At 38.0% G+C, this 13,302-nt stretch overlaps 1 long non-coding RNA gene across 1 annotated transcript in view; it reads right to left on the reverse strand.

Moving 5' to 3' along the window:
- Positions 1 to 13,302, reverse strand: part of LOC120411972 — a 129,055-nt gene that overhangs the window by 68,047 nt on the left and 47,706 nt on the right. Inside the window, exons 9-10 of the long non-coding RNA XR_005604608.1 lie at positions 5,504 to 5,638; positions 4,314 to 4,426 (exon numbers count right to left, since the gene is read on the reverse strand). This is a non-coding gene — a long non-coding RNA (uncharacterized LOC120411972). The remainder of the gene's footprint in view (positions 1 to 4,313; positions 4,427 to 5,503; positions 5,639 to 13,302) is intronic.

A 13,302-nucleotide genomic window follows, 5' to 3' on the forward strand; every position in this document is an offset into this window, starting at 1 on the left:
AGTGTTCAGGGGTTATTTCATAGCTTAATTGACATTCATAAAATGTTTCGTTCAGTGGAATGGCAGAGATGAATCAGCTGGAGGGGAGAAAATTTATTTCTAGTCTTCTCTCTCCACTAACATGCCAGCTGCCACAACTCTGACCACGGGACTCACATTTCCTGACAGTGGCCAGGCTGGGCCAAAGCTCCACAAGAACAGGCTGGGAGAGATGGCCAATCCTCCCACTGCATCAAGTTACAGGACAAAGCCAACAACTGCTGTCTTGCCACAGGCAGGAGTATGTTGCCCACTGGAGTGAGACTTGGGAATGTGCTATGGAAAAGTACGCTTTCTTCAGGTGCTGAGCAGAACTACTATCCCTATTTATGCACCAACCCAACCACATGGGGCACATCAGGTCAAAAGAGTCACAGCTAACAACAGCATTTGGACGATTCAGATTCCAAGAGGAATGTGGGAGCAAATACATAAACATGCCTGCTGTACCAGCACTTGTCCACTCTTATAAAACCCAGCTTGGAATGGTCCTATAATATTATCACTTAATTTTGTATGGCGTAGGTTGAATTTGCTGGATTGGAAGCAGAGGCAGTAGTCATTAGGCTAGGTAAATTGAACACATTTAACATAAGAATAAAAATTATAGAAAACTCTGGTCTCAGGTTAAGAGATTTTTCTGAGTATATTTACATTTAATAATGCACTTGCAAAATAAAAGCAGAGACTCATGTAATTATTTTTTATTCCAATCTTCCTGTAGCAGTAACAGCAAAGGACACATTATAGGGCATGGCCTGGTTTTCACAAAGCTCTCCAGCCAAAACTTTAAGCCTGTTTTTCTAAGGATCTGCCAGTCTCCAGAAGCACCTGAGTTTATGACATGATGTTGAGTTTAGGATTATCTGTACACTGAGTTAAGTTCTTAAAAGATATTATTACATAACAGTTTTTTGGGGCCCTTGCCTTACTCAGTTTACTACATGACTTTCCTCTGGGACAAAATCCAGACAATGTAGAGATGAAGGCTACATTTCTGGACACTCTTTTTTACCCTCTATATCATTTGTTGCAAAAATTGGCAAGTGATAAAAGGTAAATTTGAAGAAAACAGAAGGTGTCACAATGAAAGTAAATGAACATGGCTTTTTGTCATGGAGTTCTTCTGCAGCACCAGACAGGCCATTTAAATCACACTTTTCACTATTTTTTAGCAACTGCATGTTCCTTATCTTCCCATATGTGGCTTGAGATTGTGGGTTGTAATTTGAAGCAGAGCTAAAGAGTCAGCTTGTAGTTGATTTATGTGGATGCTTTACTTTGAGTATCAGCAGTACCAAACACTGAGTACTCTGAAATATCAGCTCCTGCGCACATCAGTCATAAATTAGTGCAGATAAAGAGAGGATACAAAAGCCCCATCATGTCATGGGAGTATCATGAAATAAATTCAGTAGGGAGGCAGAGGAAAAGAAAGTGCATTAGGAAATTATTCTGTCTGATTTCAGAGCAGACTTTTGTACTGCTTAGGAACTTTGAGGCATTTGATTTGGGTCTTTGAGTATAATTTCCTATTCTCTTCTCAAATCAAAGCCGGAACAGAACAGAACTAAATCACTACAACTCCTGTGTGCCGGTCACAAGTATCTACCACCATCCATGAGCCAAGACTCCAGGACCCAAAGCACAGGCCCATGCTCCTGAGCCAGATAAGCTGCCTTCCTGCCAGTAAACCAGCAGAAGAGGTTGCAAGATATTTGCTTTTTCAGGTGACATTTACTACCATTAGTGGCTGATGGAAAAGGTAATTCAGGGATAGCAGAAAGAAGAATGCGTTCTGACAGGTAAAACTCCCACCCACTCTTTTTGGATTTTGTTCACAGCACTTCTTATCTGTCCTATGCATGCATAAGGCTTTCTGTAATAGCAACTTCTCTTTCTCCAGCAAGCCTCTTGTATCAGTCCCACTGCCCTTGTTAAGCCACTCTCAGCTCTCTTCCTTTCCCTTCCTTCCAAAGCCATTGCTCTCCCAACAACTCCCAGGTGGAATATCCTCCCAATTTCTTGCTCAGATGTGTACAAGTTACTTGGATCCTGTTTTGTCTTCAGTGACCCTGCCCAATCTCCCTTTCTGTCAGGGTTTCTCCAAAGCAGCTTCGATCCTTGACTTTGACATGTGAACTCTCTTCTACATCCCTGTGGCCCACCTGTCCTCCTTTTTGCCTACTGAAGTTCCTGCTTATAATCATCTCAAGCCATTTTTCTCTCCAGACTCAGCTTCCCTCTTTATTCTCTCCCTCTTCTTGCACCATCTCCATGACTCCCCACTCTGTCATCCAGCTACCTCCCATTCCTTCTGTCATTTTCCCCAGTTTCTAGGCCACACTACAACACAACAGAGACAACTTTCAATAATATTTTTAAGGAATAAAGCAACATATTCTTCCCTTAGCTTTCCTTTCAGAAATGACTCAATCACTTGGCTGCTGTTTGTCGAAGTTTTCCACCTCAAGTTTTCCATCAGCAATGGAAAAGTACAGCCAAAACCGCTAAGACTTCTCACAGTTCTGAGCAACTGATACACAAAGCCATACCAGGACATGTTGTGGAGACTTAACACCACACAGTGCTATCTACCTCTCCTGGAGTTGTACTTCTATACAGGTTTAATGCTTTCATTTAGATTATTGGCTTGAATAAATCAGCTCCATTAGCTTTAACTTTGCTTCAGTAAAAAGTGCTGGCCCTGGTTGAACTGGAAGGGTGGTCAGCTCCGACTTTAACAGACTTTGCTAAAAATCCTTGCTAAAACTTCCACCCTTATACACATGGTAGCTATGAGCCACCTCCAAACAAGGAACAGAGCTTGCTTGCCAACGTCATACTGCTACTCTGCTATCAAATCCTTGTTAAAAATTACACATTTAGTCATTTGACTCTAGCATGTCTAAAAGTTACGGGATCTAACATTTCCAAAATGTGTCTTGTGTTTGCATTTTGTCTATATATAATTTCTTTGTGTCTTACCAATGAACCTTAGAATAAATTTTAGTAGCTTTAGGCACCCTGAGCTATGCAAGAAAAGAAAGGTGTGTCTACAGACATGAAATTCCCAGGCTTTCATTAAACAAAGTCCATACATGAAGTGCAAAGATCTTTATAGAATGTATAACGATAATATACTTCCTTCCAAAATCTTTGCTGAAAACTAAAAAGACACATACACCCCCACACAGTGTCCTTAAAACCATGAACATTCTGCTTGTATCTTATGTTCTTTCTTGGAAAAAACATACCTTACAGAGAATTTTAAAGTGTTCTTATATTTCTCAGTAGGTTTGGTAGGCAAAAACTTTAGATTTAACAAAAATAGCAACATAGACAAAACCAAACAGTTGTGAATAACTGTTTTAGTTTATTCCTGAAGACTAAAAGATCAAAATAAACTTTAGTTTTAGTTCCCTACATCAGCTAAGAGGAAAAAACCTCTCATCTTTCAGTTAGTTTTTACTTGCTTGTCATCATGAAGGCTTAGAGGATACTAGTGTTGCTTTCTTTCATTTCAGATTTCCACAGACAAGACAGAAACAGTGCAAGTAAAATGCCAGGGACAGTGAACTCATCTTATAAAATAAAAGTGTGAGCACGTACAATATATAAAATACATGAGTTCATATTTGGTCAGGTAATGTTCTTACACCTGTTCATTCAGGCTTTGGACCAAAGCACTTGCAGAGCTAGTGAATGATATTTGAACAGAGCTGGATAAAAATAGATTTGTTCTTGTAACATTATCAAAAGGATCTGACCTAACAGATGACAACATCTGATGGGGTAAATCATCTGAATTGGATGTTTCCTCATGTTTTAGGATTGGTTAGTATTACTTAGTATGCATAAAATAGCTGACCTCTACTACAGGACGTACTGTATTTATGGTCCATAACTTACTTCTTCAGTCCTATATCAAGTTCTTACTGTAGTCCTATTTCTATTATACACCAAAACATTCATTGCAGTTGCTTCATTTGCAAAGTAATCCACAAGTACAAAATACGTTACTTTACAAAATTAGTGCAGAATTTTGGCAGACAGCAGTCTCCAAACTGTTTCCTCTTTTCTGAATGTCTTACATCTTATGCATGCAGCTATATATATGTAGTTAAGAATGGTACTCTTCATTATGGCAACTTTTGCTTCCTTTGATAACAGGAAGATTGATAAAAAAGAATTGATACAGTATTCACTGCATTTTAGCTCTTTATGTCTGCTTTGTGACCAAGGCTGCTGTCTGTGAGCCCACTTAGCTTTACCTGCATGGCTGAGGACTGTTCCCTCTCTGCAGAAATGGTCACCAGGGAGTGACTCTGCCCAGCACCTTGCTGACATGGTCATTCAGTCCAACAGTGAAGATCAAACCCGTTCTCTGCAGAGTCACCAAGGAAGATCAGTGTTGGAAACAACTTTAAACTGTGCCATGGGGAACAAAAGCTGTGCATGTCTGTATCAAGCAGGGAGGAAGGTGAGGAGCCTGTGTGCCCTTATGCCCAAATGACAGTGAAAACACCGGCTGTCTTGCTGAGCCACTTTTAATTCATGTTTGAGCAACTTGTGTAGGCACTGGTGAAGTTTTGTGACACACAGTAATAAGGCAATTGTGGCAACGTGCCTCCTTTGCTCAAAGCCAATAATGTTTTGCTGTGTCACACTCAGAGTTTACATTTTGTTTCAGCTCACTGCATGTGAGACTTGGAAACCTTGGCTTAAAGCCCCGTTTTGTCTATGCACAGAGCACAGTATCAGTGTAATTTGAACAGTTTGTCAAGCCAGTAAAAGATCTGGTGGGGCATGGATGACTCAAGAATGACTTCTTTGCATTTGAATTACTCTAGATTTACAATCAGATAATTACAATACAATCAGATATTACAATTACAATAATCTTTAGCAAGCCCAGGGCTTTGATTCTAACCCATTCAGTGAGATATAGCATATTGCAAAAGAAAGTGTTTGTAATTATAAATCAGTGTTTGGGGAGATCTCCAGTTTCATGACACATTTTCTAATGTCATCATTTTTGTAGTCAGTGCTGTCACTGTTTTTCATTTGTTTCTGCAGGAAAGAAGAATTAAGCAGTTAATGATGGTACCAATATCTTAGAAATACCTCCACAGAAATACATGCTTCCTCCTGAACCCCTACCACAACAACCTAATTAACTAGCTAGCACAGTAGCCAATATTCCAGCTGCCCATGAGATTGCAGCACAGTATGGAGTTTCTAGTGGTCAAAAGAAGCAGAAAAATATTGATCTCTCTTCAGAGCAAGCATTCAAAATTTCCTGGAAAAACCAAAGGAGGAAAAAGTTATCTAAGAAGCAAAAAAAAAAAAAAAATCAGGTGTGCCAGAGACATGTAGTTAAAATATGGCATACCTTCCAACATGGTGAGGATCATTCCTGTTAACTTCTTATTAAAAATATTGATGTCAAAAGAAATTTTACCTTCTTTTGTATCCTGCCAGACAGGAGTGCTGCAAATATATAACCAGAAGAATACATCTGATAGAAGTAATTCAGTTCTGCATCCAGCCCAGATACACCTTGAGGCCTTTTCCAAATCCTTGTCCATTTTCACATCTGTAAAATGAAGATAGATCTGTCTTCTTTCCTTGCATGGCTACAGGGATTAAGCAGGTATCAGAGTACTTCGCCTTCTACTAGTGTGACACAGCAAAAAGGCTCTTTTCCTGGGGGTAGAAAAACTCTTAGAAGGGCCTGGGGCAGAACAAGGCAGAAGCACCTACAAAAACCTTTCACCCTGCAGGTATCACTGGAGGCTACCCCAGCAAGGAAAGGAAGGTAATTACATACTCTCAGGTGCCTCCACTGTGGAGCTAAACTAAGTGTCACGTGCTGTCCTACCCCTACAATAAAAATAGGGGTAAAACTTATTTTCCTTCTGTAAGATTAATAATCCCTGCCAGAGAGATCCCAAAGGTTTGCTTGATATAGGTTAAGCATATATATATATATATATATATGAAAAATACATTATTGAATATTTATTAGGAAAATGAAAACTCTTACCCTATGCAGTCAAGAAACAGGAGAGGGAAAATCTCTTGTCTTGCTTTTGTATTTGCCAGGCTGGTGACGACAGTCACGTTTTAGCTGGTCAGCTCATAGCAAGAGAACACTCTGTACAGAGGCAGACTCAGCTTGCTGATGCCTCACAATAGTTTGCAAAAGCAGGTAAATGCTAAATATAACAGCAACTTTGCAAATACAACAACAGAGGAATGGAGTAGTTAAGGAGCTCAATTCCTTTTTTTTCTGTAAGTCACTTCCAGCCTGAGGTTAAACCAGCCAGCTGCAGGCATTTGCCATGGTATGCATGGATATGCATGTAACTTCGTGGAAGTTAGATGACTTGCATACAGCCGCTGAGCCACCTAGCAGCAGGACTTAAACAAAGGACGTATTTGCAATTCCATACCCTAATAGACCGGGACTGGTTAACAGATCAAGTGTCTACCATGTTGGAGTGGTAGTCTGTTTCTCTTTTAGAAGGAAATGTTCGGGAAAAGTTTAGCAGAAACAGTCACATATCTGTCCTTTGGCAAGTAAAAAATAAAGAAGAAAATGTCTTTCTTTTCCTTCATATAAACTGTGGCTTGAAGATTTTTTTGTTTGTACTGCAGTCACACGAAGTTCCATACACAAACCAAATGGATGAGACTCCTGCGATTTTAGATCCCAGTCAATGCAAACTAATTTAAACAATGTGTGCTAGGAAACAGGGTGCAATTCTACTTAGCAATGGGACCTTCCCTTATGTTTTAGCTCCATGTGCACAGCAGTATGATCCTTTCCACATATTAACAGGTGCAACCTTTCACATAAAGAGCATTTCCTAAGTTCAGTTTGAACTTTCACTACACTTTTTAATGACAGAGCATTTAGGAGATGAGTGACTTGCTCTTTAGGAACTTAAGTTGTCTTCTGGTTCCCATGTATAACTTTAGAAGAAATACATTAGAGGCAATCCGAACGTGTGTGGCACTTACTGTACATGAAAGTGTTTGTTGTACAACTGGATGGGCACCACACCAGCCAAACTCATCCATCAGGCTGTCAACACCTTACTCTTTTTCTGTAGTGACTTATGTGGAAAATTCTCTTACAAACAGCTGTTCATATCGTAGGCAGACAACAGGTTGTCTTAAACCCCCTTTCAATTGTGCATAAAGGTTTGTGAAATTCTAGTTTCATCTGCAAGATAAACATGAACATGATGTTCTTTTGATTTACATTTATGATTTGTTTTACATTTTCTATTTTCAGAAACTCTTCTGGACCTCCTACCTCCATTGCCAAGAAAAGACTTTCAGTTCACTGACCTTTTCCATCTGATGTTTTTGTTAGGATGTGAATCCTGCAGATGGAACTGAATTGCCTTCTCTACTTGTGCATTTTTTTTTCTCTAAAGGGTTCATCAGCAGATGTGAAAAGATGGTTCAGAATTATGTGACAAAAACTCAGCAATGGGTACTGTGAACATGAAAAAGATTTGTATTTGACAAGACTGAATTACTGTTCTGTTATGTAAAGCAGTGTCTTTTCCAAAAGCACTGAAAATAAACATACTGAAAGTGCCAGAATGACTTAGAAACCTACTCTTTTGGACCTTCAAGAAGACTTGAACCCTAGGCTACAGGCCAAATTAGTTATACATTCCCTAATTCCTTTGCATGAAAATTCCTTCTGAACAAATCTAGGCCTTGAGAAAGAAATAACTGATTGACAGCTGTTGGTAGAACTTCCTGAATAAATCCCTAGATGGCCATGTGTAGAATTCATCACCCTGGATTAGATGTGTGAAGAAAAGTCCTGAGCTGGTCAAAAAAGTCACTCTTGACCTGTTTTTAATGTCACCTTCAGGATGAAATGCACATCTAGTGCATTGGGCGTACTATAAAATGTTACCACTTCTCTTCCCTGAATTCAGAGGTAGCTCATTTCCAGATACCAAAGCTTGATTAGATAAATCCTCCTTTCAGCTCAATTTTGGAAATAGGATTTAAGCCTAAAACTTTTTCTAAATCTTTTTGAGAACTCATCTGGTAATTTTTTTGTAGTCTAGCATAGACTCAATACCATATATAGCTAACCTGGCATATAGGCAATTTTAATAACAGCAACACCTAAATGTCATTCAGCAGTGTGTCCTTAGTTCTCCAAAAGCTTCAACAAAAGTATAATTTCTTCTTTATAAAGGTGAAAGCAGAGATGCAGATATATTCTTCATACTATCTGGCAGTAATATTCGGCTATCTGGCTGATAAATAACTCCTCTGGGAGCAATTTATAGCAGTTCCTTAACTTAGTCATATTTAATCACATTTTGGAAGAAGGTATTGTTTGTGGAATTAACTGTGCATGCAGTGAGCCTTGGGAGACTACTGCTTTTGAGTTAGCAGAGCTCTAGCAGTCCTCAGATTGGATTAGATTGTATCACATATTGATGTTTGACTGATGATTTGTATCAGCTTTTTCCTCCTAATGTGACATTTGCTTTTCTTCCAGAGACATCCTCTTCATTCTTTTATTCATGCACAAAGATTATACAACATTCAGTAATTCATACTGCTCACTATTCCTTACCATTTTAAGTGAGTCCCGTGACTGCAGTTCAGTGCACAGAACGTTCCTTCACAAAATGTGGGGGCTGGTTTTATTTGTTTATCCTTTCCTTTACACATTTCCAGAATGTCAACTCTGACATTCTGTATTTTTTAGTCCTTTGTGGTCTCAAAATTATGGATTGCAAGCTTAGTCAGAGCTATTATTGAGGGTGAAGTTAATCAAATACAAATGTTTATAAACCAGAGTTTTAAATGCTAAGAGCAAAAACATTTTTCCACTTTTCTTCAGAGCTCATTCTGTCCTGTATAAACATATTTCTATGGCTGATTCTTGTGCCATCAAGAACTTTTCTGACTCTTCTTGGTGCAGAGGTGTAGCAAATGCTAGTGGGAAGAAGGTTCAGTTCTGGGTGACTTCAAGAAAGTCAAAATCTGCTTAAGTTTCAATTTTCTCAGTGACATGAGGGGTATAATAATAATAATCTCCGGGGAGTTCCTTTCATTCTTGTCCATACTGATTGTACAGAAAACCCCTATCAAAAGGATTAATCTCAATAGACACAATGTTGTGAATTCAATTAGAAAAGGTACTGTTCCAGCATGAACAGATGTTCATATCATTAAAAAAAAATCACAGTCCCATGAAGGGGATATAGGCAAGGCAACCAGAAAGGTGAAACCAGCTACTCCTCTTACATGGGAGCCATAGAGATGAAACTAGGGGAATATTGAAGAAATTCAGTAGATACATCAGAATAACTGGCACTGCTTGTATCAATTAATAGCCATCCTCAGTTTTGTCACTGTCCTGTTCAAAAAGTCCTACAGGGTATAAATTCCCCAAAGTTCTAGTCTAAGGAATACAAAGAACACATATACCTCTACCATAAGAAATATATTGTTTAGATCCAAAGTTAATTTTTCAACTCCCGTTCAAACAAAAGAAGACCAATTTCTGGCTGCTTCTGCAACTGTTTTGCTGCTCAAAATGGCTGTGAGTGCAATATATGGCTTGGTGTATGTATATAATACATACATATATACTGAATTTGAAATTTCAGACAGCCATGAGCAGCTTCATATTTCTACGCTTTTTGTTCCTAGAATTGGCCAACATGTGGATATTTCTTTCAAGTTCATCCAGAATATTTTACTCATGCTAAAAAATGGTATTTTGCTTCATCTCTAGAATAACACATTTTCTGTTAAAATCATAAAAAAGAGGAAAATTTCCAAATCACCATGCCACTTCAAAACCCAATTTTTAAACTTTCTAAGTTACAAAACAAAATATGTGCAATTTCTATTATTTTCCTTTTATATGGGAAAATTTTTGAGCATAGGACCTAAAAAGGATTACCTTCACTCCTCCTAAAACTGCATTTTTGGGAAGTTTTGCTATTCACAAAAAATAGTCATCAGTTTGATGTTTACATTACCCCTCAAAGGACAATAATGGTCTCTTTGAAGCATTCAAAACTCAGGAGTGTTTGGATATTGCTTACCAAAGTATTTGAATTTTCTTAGTATTCATGTCTCTTTAGGCAAATGAATTGGGATATTGACATTTACAAACACACCCTGGGCTGGCTACAAAATCAGAGCACTTGTATTTAAAGCTGTTAATTAACATCCCCAGTTAATACTGAGAAGCACTGAGATAGAGCTGAGATTGACATAGGTATGGAGAGAGGTATTGAGATAGATAATGACGTAGAGCAGCTGCCTTAAGAAGTTCCCATCCGTGCTCCCATCTATCAAACGCTATTCCTTCAACACAGCTCATCAGTTGTATGGACACAACTGTAGGGCAGTTCAGTGAACTCCATCATTCAACTGATCCAGGCTAAAAATAATTCTGTAACTATTTTCCTTATTTTCCTTAATCCAAAGCAAGCAAAGCAAGAAATATGTAATCTCTGCTACAAAGGGAAAGGTGGTAAGAAGTAGCAAAATCTTTCATTAGGGTAAGTACTGGTCGGAAGAGAAGCAGACAACTTTTCAGGGACTTTGCAGATCTTTCTACAGGTCCAAACCAAAAGTATCAAATACAAGATAACTACATTTTGGAGACAGTGACTCTGATTTTTTCTCAGTTACAGTAGTATCAGAGAGAAGAATAAGAGGACTAAGCAGATTAGATTGGAAATATAGCCAGATGGGGGATGATAGGACAGAGTGGGGACAGGTAAAAGATAAGTGATGCTTCTCCTTGTTGTAGAAATCTGTGTATTAGTTTTGCATTTGTTGTTCTGGCAGTTTGATTCCAGTACTGATACATGGGGTTTGTGGGAAGATTGCCTCTGATGATGACTTTGGTGAGGCTGTGGTGAGACAGTTTTTTGGTGCCTTTGCAGTGAGTGGATTGGTGAGATTTTCTTTTACATTGTGATCTGGTGATAAGGAACCCAGTATAACTGAGAAGAGATTAAGTAAGGGCCAAATACAACAGTCAGCTTCAGAGTTTATCAGCTATGAGACAAAAACAATACACTCTTAGCCTTTAGCACAACAACGTGACCTACTGTCTTCTAAAGTTCATCAGTTACTTTGTGTTATTGATACAAATGGGCATATCTGGGATTACCTCATTTCAGCAGACCTGCAGAGCTTGTGCCTGGTCTTCTGCTTCTTCTGGCTCTTTACAAGAACCAAACACCTAACCAGAGATGGGCCCATAAAATAAGAGAGACTAATGGTAAGGCCACTGTCACTCACACAGGTCCTTTACTTCAGGATAGTAACCTCAGCGCAGATTTTCACAGGAAAAAAAATATCAAGTACGGATGAGTTCAGCAATACTCCTGAAGAGTGCTGGCTCACTGGCATGACAACATGTGGGTTCCAGCTCAGGCTGCCAAATTCATACAAGCTGATCATTCAAATACACAGAGGATCTCTTGTATTGGGAAAAAATACACCGGTTTAGTATGTGACGCTAATTCAGGTAGGCCTTTAGGAAATGCTGTGGGAATAACTGAATACTCCTTATTAAGAACATTGTTTGCGCTTGTTTGCAGAACTAATTGCATAAATGTTTATGCACAACAGACAATATGTTTAGTATTTTCAATATCTAAGAACCATGTTAAGAATAAACACTAATGATGTATTTTGCAAGATACATAATACGCTTGTTCATTACTCACTATGTCTAAAGATAAGATATTGATTATTTTAACCTAGTCATGTGGTGGCTATTGTTGACTTTCCAATAGGCAAATGGACAGGTCAACATCTAAATATTTGAAGGGGCTCCATATTTAAATATGTCCAAGAACCACAGTTTTCCAAATCCGTTAGGTATTATATTTTGGTTAAGGCTAATAATAATCAAGTGATATGATGGTCCAAGACATATCTTAGTTTGCTAACACATAAGGGAGCAGCTGCAAAAATAATGACATATTGTCAACATGAGCTTGTAGTTGGTCAATGCAAAATAAAACCCTTTCAAATATTAAATAAACATAAATCCTAAGTATTTCTGAGTTAAACTACTTTCTGTGAACCTCCTACCCCTTCACAAAGCAAACAACAAAAGCAAATGCAATATATTACTATTTTACAATATTATTTTTTTTAATCATATTTTTTCAGAAGACAGGATATTTCAAATTAACATTCACTTTTAAAAAACTTAAAATTTTTACAGTTAGGTAAAATCACAGCCATGTTATCTCATCTTTCCACCACCCTAACATAATGACCACTGCATATAATTTAACATCCCGTACACAGGATTGCCACAGTCTACTTTAGCACCCAGAAATATGAAAACAGCCACAAAACTTTTAAATCAGATATAATATCTGACATAATAGGAAAAAAATAGCATGTGTGTATTATTTCTTCACATCTATCCCAAAAGAAGTGCTTGTAAAGAATGAATATACTATTAGGAAATGTTATGCATTATGCTTTTATTAAAAACTGACCATGAGTTAAGAGATTGTGCAGTGAAATCTTTGGCAAAGGTTTTCTAACCAGGATTTATATAGCTTTAGCAAAATAAAAATATAACACAAGCATAGCAATGAAATTATAGCAAGGGATAGTGTAGGAGAACCCATAAATTTGAAATTATTTGTTTTGTTCTTTGTGAGAAAGAAGTTTATGGGAATATTCTCCAGCTTTGTTGTCAAGGAGTTTGGATTCCTTTGCAACACCATATGTACGATGCTGGGGGTTCTGGTGCAGCACTGATATCCCTTACAAAAATGCAGCCCCTGTGCTTAAGCTATGGAAAAGTAGTGTCAGTTCTTACTTAAGATTCGCTCTTGTTCCTTGCTAAAGTTAACCCAATATAGTCTCATTTAGGAGAAAAGCCTCTTCAGTGCCTAATAAAAAAGGGTGAGTTTTAAGAAAAATACCATAGCTTTCAATTTGAGGAGGAACTTTTACCTGCTTTGTGAAAAAGTATTCACCTAGGCTATTCTTCAGCTGCACTGCAGATTTTTATTCGTATCATTATACAAAAGTACAAGATTGAAGTAATTATTGAAGAGAAAATAATGGAGGCTACACTCGTGTACTCACCACACGGAAGTTTTAAATGCTCTCAAAAAATGGTGTGCTTTGTTCCTCTCACACTACAGGAAGTTCAGTAATTGGCATGTTGTTGGTACCAGCTGTCATGTTAACTAGAAGTTTTAA

Source organism: Corvus cornix, chromosome 1A, assembly GCF_000738735.6.
Source record: "Corvus cornix cornix isolate S_Up_H32 chromosome 1A, ASM73873v5, whole genome shotgun sequence".
NCBI lineage: Eukaryota > Metazoa > Chordata > Aves > Passeriformes > Corvidae > Corvus > Corvus cornix.